The sequence below is a fragment of the Tamandua tetradactyla genome, chromosome 23 (genome assembly GCF_023851605.1).
Source record: "Tamandua tetradactyla isolate mTamTet1 chromosome 23, mTamTet1.pri, whole genome shotgun sequence".
NCBI classification, from domain to species: domain Eukaryota; kingdom Metazoa; phylum Chordata; class Mammalia; order Pilosa; family Myrmecophagidae; genus Tamandua; species Tamandua tetradactyla.
Window position 1 is genome coordinate 16,969,684 of NC_135349.1, and position 10,521 is coordinate 16,980,204.

The window sequence follows — 10,521 nt, forward strand, 5'->3', positions numbered from 1 at the left end:
TCAATGGGAACAAAATGCTTGCTTGCTAACCAAACGGGTTAGGCTTCTCTCCTTCCTCCCAACCCCTGAACTTTAGGGTTTTCCTTGGAAAATAGACTGCTTCATAAAACATTTTCTGATCACTCCAACCTCTCATGCCACCTCCCAACACCTGGTTCTTTCCTCTCTGTAAAAGAAAAGACCTTTTGCCTCACCCTTGAGATGCCTGCTCACTGATGGAGAGGGCTCTCCCTACTGCAGTAGCACCTTCACCCCTTACCAAACTCCTTTCCAATCAAGTGTCTCCTTACCAAGTCGGGGTCTGTTATTTATTTGGCAGAGCCAACCCTACTCTGGCTGCAGCTGCTGGACCCCAGGGGCCACTTGGTGGCCTGGAGTGAAAAGGAGCCATACAAGAAAGGCCTTAGGGGAGATGCTGGGGCAGCCTCAGAAGGGGCTATCTGTTCCCCATGCAGCCCCAGCAGGATAGAAGGGAGGGCATCATAAGGACAGGGACACTGCCACCAGGAGAGGAGGCAGTGAGGCAGCAGACCGCGGTTTTTGCTGCTGCTGTGCTATTAATAATAGTCAAGACTTTACTGCAAGTGATAAACCCAACTCCAAACAACCCAAGTAAAAAGGGTGCTGCCGGCTGCTGGCCCTGGGGTGCTGGCTGCTGTCCTCAGGGATGCCTGGAGGCACGGAAAGAACGGGCACAGGATGCTGCATACAGCCAGGGACCAGCAGCTCTGAACTTTCACCCTTACATTTTCTGCACAGAAAGGGAAAGAAGCACTTTCCATTTGACTCGAAGAAATCTAGGCAGGCCTCCACTTGGCTTGGACTGAATCCTGTGCTCAGGACCATGCCCAGTGGGGTTGGGTTGGAGGTTGGAGGGGTTTGGGGATCCTGAGAGTGCCACCTTCACTAGACACCCCCCCCCCCCCCGCCCCACCGGGCTGCAGGGCATGAGGGTAGTGCAGCCTCCAAAAGGAAGGGGTGCAATGGTGGGTTCAAGAGAGAATAAATGCCCCACACAGCAGCCGTATCACACACTGCTGTTTCGAAAGACTTGCCGAACCTCCAAATGAAGAATCCCCAAGTGAACAAGCAAAAGCATCTGTTGCCAAAATGGGCTATAAAGCTCAGCTTTGAGAAAGTGTTGCATGCTTTGAGAGCTGGGAGTGGGACTGGGGAGGGAGAGTAAAGAGGTGGGGGGGACAGTAATAGTGGTGATAAAAAAACCAAGAGGGTGTGGTGGGTGGCAAAAATAAAAGCAGGCTTTTTTCCAGAGCTTTGGATCTTGCTGCCCACTGGGCTTGAAATGGCTTTTTTTTTTTTATTAAAAAAATTCTTTTAAACATACAAACACGAACATTCTTACCATATGATCATTTCATTCTTGGTATATAATCAATAACTCAAATATAATCACATAGTTGTATATTCATCACCATGATCATTTCTTAGAACATTTACATCAATTCAGAACAAGAAAGAAAAAGAAAAAAAAAAACCTCATACATACCACCCCCCTTACCCCTCCCTCTCATTGACTGCTAGTATTTCCATCTACCCAATATATTTTAGCCTTTGTTTCCCCTATTTTTTTCCTATACCCCTTACCACTCTCTTTCATTGATCACTAGCATTTCAATCTACTAAATTTATTTTAACATTTGTTCCCCCTATTATTTATTTATTTATTTATTATCATATGTTTTATTCATCTGTCCATACTGTAGATAAAAAGAGCATCAGACACAAGGTTTTCACAATCACACAGCACATTGCGAAAGCTATATCATTATACAATCATCTTCAAGAAACATGGCTACTGGAACACAGCTGTACATTTTCAGGCAGTTCCCTCCAGCCTCTCCAATATACCTCAACTAAAAAGATGATATCTATGTAATGCATAAGAATAACCTCCAGGATAACCCTCGACTCTGAAATCTCTCAGCCATTGACACTTTATTTTGTCTCTTTCTCTCTTCCCCATTTTGGTTGAGAACGTTTTCTCAATCCCTTGATGCTGAGTCCCAGCTCATTTTAGGATTTCTGTCCCACATTGCCAGGAAATTTGACACCCCTGGGAGTCATGTCCTACATAGAGAGGGGAAGGGCAGTGAGTTTGCTTGTCCTGTTGGCTGAGAGAGAGGCCACATGTGAGCAACAAAAGAGGCTCTCTGGGGGTGACTTTTAGGCCTAATTTTAAGTATGCTTAGCCTATCCTTTGCAGGGATGTTTGTTCATATGAACAAACCCCAAGATTGAGGGCTTGACCTATGGATTTGGTTGTCCCCACTGCTTGTGAGAATATCAGGAATTCTCCACTTGGGGAAGTTGAATTTTCCCCCTTTCTCGCCATTCCCCCAAGGAGACTTTGCAAATACTTTTTATTCACTGTTCAGATCACTCTGGGATTTATTGGGGTGTCATTCTGGACAAACCTACAAAATCTCATGCCCTACTTAAGGTTCCATGTACTTATGGTGTTCAATTAAACTGTCCACATAAGTTATATTAGGAAATATCCTAGTCAAAATACAAATTGTGTACCAAATAAACATTTTTTGCTTTAGTCTCAGACATAAGTTAAAGTTTTAAAATATTAATTACCATCCATTTTCAACACCCTGCAATAATGACATTCCTTTGTTCTTCCTCATGCAAAAGCATTTTTTAATTTGTACATTTGGTCACTATCATTGTACACTCTAGGTATTCCTAGGTTATACCATCTTAGTCTTTATCATCTATCTTTCCTTCTGATTTCATTTGTGCCCCCAGCCCTCCTCCCTCTATCATTCTTACATTCGGCTTCATTCAGTGTACTAACATTATTGTGTTACAGTTAGGTAGCATTGTGCTATCCATTTCTGAATTTTTATAATCAGCCCTGTTGCACAATCTGCATCCCTTCAGCTCCAATTACCCAATATTTTATTCTATTGCTGTCTCCTGATGGAATCTGCTCTTAACTGAAATTCTCCAAGTTCATTCCTAATGTTAGTTCACATCAGTGAGACCATACAGTATTTGTCCTTTTGTTTCTGGCTAATCTCACTCAGCCTAATGTCCTCAAGACCTATCCATGTTGTTACATACTTCATGACTTTATTCTGTCTTACAACTGCATAATATTCCATCATATGTATATACTACAGCTTGTTTAGCCACTCCTCTGTTGATAGACATTTTGGCTGTTTCAATCTCTTGGCAATTGTAAATAATGCTGCTATAAACATTAATGTGCAAAGGTCCATTTGTGTCCTTGCCCTCATGTCCTCTAAGTAGATACCTAGCAATGGTATTGCCAGATCATATGGCAATTCTATATTTAGCTTCCTGAGGAACCGCCAAACTGCCTTATAGCAGTTGTACCATAAAATGGCTTTTTCTTGCCTTTTTCACCTGGTAAACTCCTATTCATCCTTCAAGACACAGCTAAAACATCACCTCCTCTGTGCAGCTGTCCTCAATTCTCCAAGATAAAATTAGTTTCTCATTCCTGCCCTTAGATTCCAAGAGTATCTTGCATTTCCCTTGTTGATTTTTAACCCCTGGCTCATGAATACTGTCCCTTTTGTCCCACCGTGTGAAATAACTCCCTCAGCATCAGGAGATGAATTAGACAGGAAGATATTCTCCGTGGCAGACACCTTGTTTGCCCACCCAACAGTTATGCTTTTCTCTCCTAATAGAACACCTCCCATTGTAGAAAGTAAATATGCTAGATAGTTACAATCCCAGCCTCCCTTGCAACTAGGGTTTGCCAAGCTACTCTTACAATTAAGTCACCAAGGAAATTCTGGGAAATATTTTGCTTCTCTTTCTTCATGGCTTTGCTCACAACTGTGAGAGAATGCAATGGCTGGAGCCATGGCAGCCACAATGGGGCAATAGCCTAAAGACAAAAGCCAACTTGTTCAAAGTGGTGCAAAAGAAAAATGAGAAAGTGCCTGGTCTTTGACTGTTCATCCCTAGATCCAACCTAGAACCACCTACTTTCAGATTTCTTAAGTGAGAAAATAAAAACTTATTATTTAAAGCCACTTTTAGGGGGTAATTCCATTCTGTAATGGAGAGTATGTCAACTGAGTTATGCTTTCCTGCCTATGAGAGCAGTTAGGGATTCCAACTTACAGTACAAACAACATCTTTTCCTATCTAGCACCAGTTTTGAAAAATGAGGGGACAAAACAACCTCAAAATTGAAAATTATGAAACTATCCACCATGATTTGTTTCCAACAATCAGTTTCTTTCAGGTTAAGTAGGAACTGCACAGCACTGTTCTGTGGCTTGGGCACAGACCCAGAAGTCAGCCTTCCTGGTCCAGCTGCCTGAGCCCTTCTCATTTGTGAACCATCACATGCCTTCCCACAGCTCCTGCCCTGAAGGTGATGAGAGAGGAATAAGAATGTGTGGACATGAGGGCAATATTTCTCTCTGTAATCTCTCAAATGCTATGAATTATGCAAGTATGTTAAAGAGCTATGTGCTAAGTTGCCTTAGGTGAAAAAAAAAATGAGACAAATGTAGACTTTAGCCATTAAGCCAATGAAATAAACTGAATAAAGTTCATCATAAACTGAAAAGTTTGAGTTTTAGAAACTGACTAGGAGCTGATCAGGTGGATGGAGGAGAGGATGGGTGGTAAACATTAAAACAGCAGTGCCAGCGAGGCGGAACAGTCCACTTGCTCATAAATAAATCTGACACAGATCATCAAGTGACTTTCCACCTCTGTCAACGATGAAACAATTAGGTGAGAATTATAATAAAGCCATAAGTAATGAATTTCTAGCAACAAGGTTGGCTACTGATGTATTTATTAAAAGAGGTTATAAAAATCTCCTCCCTGCAGATCTGCAAGAAAAGGATAAATGACCTTCAATGTGAGATTCTTTTAGAATGAGCTATCTGGAAGCAAAAAGTTGGACAAGGCAAACTCTTAAGCCAAGTGTCTGTCATCTAACCATCAGTCCATCCATCCACCCATCCATCCATCCATCCACCTATCCATCCACTCACCCATCCATCAATCTAGCCAGCTATCCAATATTTGACTATCTCGTATATTATAGGCATCATACCATTTACTGAAGATATGATGCTGAATAAGTCTTGGTCACTGCCCCCCCCCAAATTTATAGATTAATAGAGTGAGATAGACAGGTAAGCATAAAAGTAATGAAATATTCTAGCTGCTATTATGGCAGTTTTTTAAGATATATTTTATCTCAATTTTATTGAGTTATATTCACATACCATAAAACCCATCTGAAGTATACAATCCCTGGCTCACAGTATTATCACATAGTTGTGAATACATATCCATGATCAAATTTAGAACATTTTCATTACTCCAAAAAAGAAATAAAAATAAAAAAGAAAACCCAAATTCTCCCATACCCTTTATCCCTCCTCCCCCATTACTGACCCTGAGTATTGGTGTGGTACATTTGTTACTGTTGATGAAAGAGTATTAAAATATTACTGTTAACTATAGTCCATAATTTGCCATAGGTACGTTTTCCCCATATATCCCTCTATTGTTATGTCCTTGTATAGTGTTGTACATTTGCTGTAGTACATGGAAGAACTTTGTAATATTTATATAGTTAATCATGGATTGTCTACCACAAGATTCTCTGTGCTATACATTCCCACAGTTTAACCTCCAAATTTCCTTCTGATGACATACATGACTCTAAACTCCCCCTTACACCACACTCACACACCATTCAGCATTGTTAATCATTCTCACAATAATGTGATACTGTCACCTCTGACCATTTCCAAACATTTAAATTCAACCTAGTTAAACATTCTGCACATATTAAGCAATGCTTCCCATTCTTTAGCTTCATTCAATACCCTGGTAACCAATATTCTATACTTTATGTCTATGAATTTACATATTATAATCATTTCATGTCAGTGAGATCATACAATATTTGTTCTTTTGTGTCTGACCTATTTCACTTAACGTCCTCAAGGTTCATCCATGTTGTCATGTGCTTCAGTACTTCATTCCTTCTTACTGCTGCATAATGTTCCATTGTAAGTATACATCACATTTTGTTTATCCATTCATCTGTTGATGGATTCTAGGCTTTTTTTTGTTTCCATCTTTTGGCAATTGTGAATAATGCCACTACGAACATCCATGTGCAAATGTCTGTTCACATTGCTGCCTTCAGATCTTCTGGGTATATATCAAGTAGTGGGATTGCTGGATCGTAAAAAAACTCTATACTTAGATTCCTGAGGAACTGTCAAACCGTCCTGCACAGCAGCTAAACCATTTTACATTCCCAACAGTAGTGTAGAAGTCTTCCAATTTCTCCACATCTTCTCCAGCACTTGTAGTTTCCTGTTTACTTAACAGTGGCTATTCTAGTAGGTGTGAGATGATATCTCATTGTGGTTTTGATTTGCACTTCCCTAATAGCTAGTGAAGCTGAGTATCTTTTTAGTCATCTGTATTTCCTCTTTGGAAAAATGTCTATTCATGTCTTTTTCCCACTTTTTATTTGGGTTGTTTGTCTTTTTATTGTTGAGTTATGGGATTTCTTTATATATTCTGGATACTAAACCCTTATCAGATATGTGGCTTCCAAATATTTTCTACCACTGAGTCAGTTGCCTTTTCAGCCTTTTGACAAAGTCCTTTGAAACACTGAAGTATTTAATTTTTATGAGTTCCCATTTATCTATTTTTTTCCTTTTATTGTTTGTGCTTTGGGTATAAAATCTAAAAAACTAGCTCTTGAAGATGTTTCCCTACATTTTTCTTCTAGGAGTTTCATGGTACTGGTTCTTATATTTAAGTCTTTGATCCATGTTAATTCTTGAATAGGGTGTGAGATAGGGATCCTCTTTCATCCAATTCTTCCAGCATTATTTATTGAAGAAACTGTTCTGTCCCAGTTGAGTGAACTTGGGAGCCTTATCAAAACTCAGTTGACCATTGATATAAGGATCTATTTCTGAATTCCAATTTGATTTCATCGATCAATATGTCTATCTTTATGCCAATACCACGCTTGTTTGACCACTATAATTTTATGATGCTTTAAAGTCAGGAAGTGTGATACTTCCCATTTCATTCTTTGTTTTCAAGATGTTCTTGGCTATTTGAGGCTCCTTTACCCTTCCAAATAAAAATGATAATTAGTTTTTCCATTTCCGTAAAGTAGCCTATTGGAATTTTGTTTGGTATTACATTGAATCTGTAGATCAGTTTGGTTGGAGTTGATATCTTAACATTTAGCCTTCACATATTATGGAAGTTTTTATGTGGTGGTATGGTCAGTTTTACCATGAAAATGGAAAGAAAGGCTTCAGAGAGGCAGTGATGCTTGAGCCAGGTCTTGGAAGTCGTGTAGGAACTGGTCAGGTTGATGGAGGCATGGATGCATATAATAGAGTAGATAGGTCAGGTGGATGGAGCAAAAGGGAACAGCTCCATGTTCACGGAACAGTAAGTCACTTTCACATTACTGGGGAACAAAGTATGTATAAGAGCAGAGGTGACATCATATAAAACTTCTAATGTCATGCTGCACAGTTTGGACTTGCCTCTGGGCTTGAAGGAGACATTGGAAGGTTTTGGTGAAAGGGACACAGTCAAACGTACATTCTAGAACAATCACTGGCAGGGTGTGTAGTGGGAAAAAGGGAGGAAGACTTGGGGGCTACATTTGGCCATACAGTTCTGAACAGTGCCTGCCCTTTAAACCCTAAGTCTAGAGGATATAGGTCCTGCAAAGTGTCTGGTATTCAGGAGGAGCTCAATAAATGGCCACAGTTATTCTTTTTATTATGTCTTCTACCATCATCTGCAGACTGATGGCTAACTAGAACCCATCAACCTGATGTTGATGCACCTTCTATCAGCAAACGAGTGGCAAGAGGGCCCAACCCATCACCCTGATCCACTGCAGGCAGCATGAATGGATGGCAGCACACTTCCCCCTGCTAAACCCAAGTGTGCCGGAATGTTCTTCTCAACATAGTGCTCAGGCAATCGCCATTCACGGAGCTGAGCTGGCAGGTCCTTCAACCTCTTCTCAGGCTTTCAGGCAGTGGTTTCTTCTCTGTGCTCTGGAGTGAACTAGATTGTGGAAATGCTCCTGGGTCTTCCCCTCTGTCCCCTCTCCTACACCTTCTCTAGGGAGGAGGAGGTTTAATATCGGAGGATGACATTTCCAAATCCCTAGATGGTAGGTATCTGAAGGGGGCCCGGACCCCTACCTTACTCCAAACATCAGAACTACAGGCTCCTCCTTGGAGGTGTGTTTCTGGGGGGTGGGGAGACCAGTGGGGGGAAAAATTCAGCTTTTTTTTTTCACTTGTCCAAATCCTTTTGTCAAACTTCTTCTCAGCCAATAACCAAAGCCGGAATATAATTTTCTAGTAGTCCTCAGTGAGAGTCAATTAATTAGTTACTCAATTCATTAGCTTCCTCAATAAGGAAGAAAGTAAACACATCTGGGGACTCTCAGGCTCTTTGACAACAATTTGCCAAAACTAGAGAAAGCCCAGAGGATAACTGCAGAATGTTTGCCTGTTCAGATTTCCTACAAAAACTCACCGACTCCTTCTCACATAGAAGCAAGTTGTTTCCCCAACAGGTGGATGTACACACCTCCGGCTTTTATAAGGTTTGTGGCCATCATCTGATCTTCTCTTTCTGTAATATCTATGCCAGGATTCCTGAAATCAGTGAGTATATAGCTAAACACATTAGGGCTCCTTCCAAATATGAGTCTTTTCACTCCAGAAATTAAATGCATTACAACATTGTACCAAACTACTTCGAACCCTCGTCATGAAAGTAATATGCTTTATTATATTAAGGAAAAGAAATTGTTAAGGGACAAAAGCACTAAGCAGGTTAAGGGCCAGTAAGATTAGTCACTGGCAACTTGTATTAAATCATTAGTCCCCCCGGAAGAGTTCATCAATTTGTATTTAAATAAAAAGTGAGAAAAACAACCCAGCATACTGAAAGAACATCAAAAAGATTAATAATGTTTCAGCTGACAAATATGATGTTTTTGAACATATTTTAACTCCAACTACAGGCTGAATTCCAATTTCAGGATGGTGTTTTAGGAAAAAGCTCAGAGGCTTACTCCACAATGAAGTAGCGGACATGTTCTCTTATAACTTTTATTGTGTTATTCTGATTAAAATAATTCATACTCATTTATACATGTCTTTCTACATATTACTTCTACCTAATTAAGACAATAGTAAATGTGACTTTGCATTCTGTTTTCAACTTAGCACTATATCATAAGTATTTTCTGCCATTAAAAAATCCTTCAAAAATGATTTCAATGGCTGCCAGCACGCTACTGAAAGTATTGGTCAGGTTATCAATGACCCCTGCTCAAAGGACATTTTTCTGTCATCCTCTTTGGTATGCTTCTCATTGGCCCCTACACTACTGATGAGTCATTTCTTGAACTGTTTCTTCCCTGCCTTTCTGTGGTTTCACTTGGCCTGGCTTTTCTCTTGTCACTGTCCCCTGAAGATCCATCACCTTGCCCAGCCACGATGTGCTGGAGCTCCTCAAAGCATATCTCCTTTTCTCATTTGGTTCTCTCTCCTTGGGTGATCTCATCCCACCCTCAATTGTACCTTATGCGATGATGAGTCACACATGACTCGATCCACCCAAGTCCTCTCCAGACGCACAGATGGGACCGCTGCCTTGACTTTGCCCTTGGAAGTCTTCTCAAAGCCTGCATGGCCACAAATGAACTCAAAACCTCCCCCAAGCCTTGCTCTCTTCCAGATGAGCCAGCCAGGAGAAAGGCACTAACAACCACCCCAGATGTTGGTCTGGACACTTCTTCATGCCCCACCCACATAGCCAATCTATGGCCCAAGTCGTAAGTGTTATCTCCTAGGTCTCTCTAAAATACATTTACCGCTGTCCACCTGCCCCAGGGCTGCACTAGTGCATGTGGGTGCATTTGTGCAGTGCACACCAACCCAGGCCATTACCTCTTGCCTGCACCTCAATACCTACCAACTCATCCCCTAGGTTTTTGGTCTTTCTGAGCACTTTTCTAACCTGCGGCCAGGGTGAGCTTATTAAAATGCAAATAGAATCATGTCACGCTTTTGCTCCATTGCATAATTGCTCTCAGGGCATGGCCTGGCCTACCTCTTCTGCTTCATCACCCAGTAGGCTCCCCTTGGCTCCCCTGCATGGTCTGGTTCCTTCCTGCCCCTTCTGCAGCATAAAGCAGCTCCAGCCACTGTGGCCTTCGCATAACTACTCAAGCTTGCAGTGCTCCCCTCTCCCCCCACCCCGGGGCCTTTGAACATGCTGGATCTTCTTCTGGCCACCTCCTAACCTCTGGAATTGGAAGGATTCTTCTCTTAGGTGGCAGTACCGCCCCACAGCCCCAGCATCCCGTGACAAAGAGCTCTAATTACACACTCACATTGGGACTGTCCCTCTGCTTTGTAGCGCAAAGTATACAGTGTGCTTTAGGCTTTACATGTA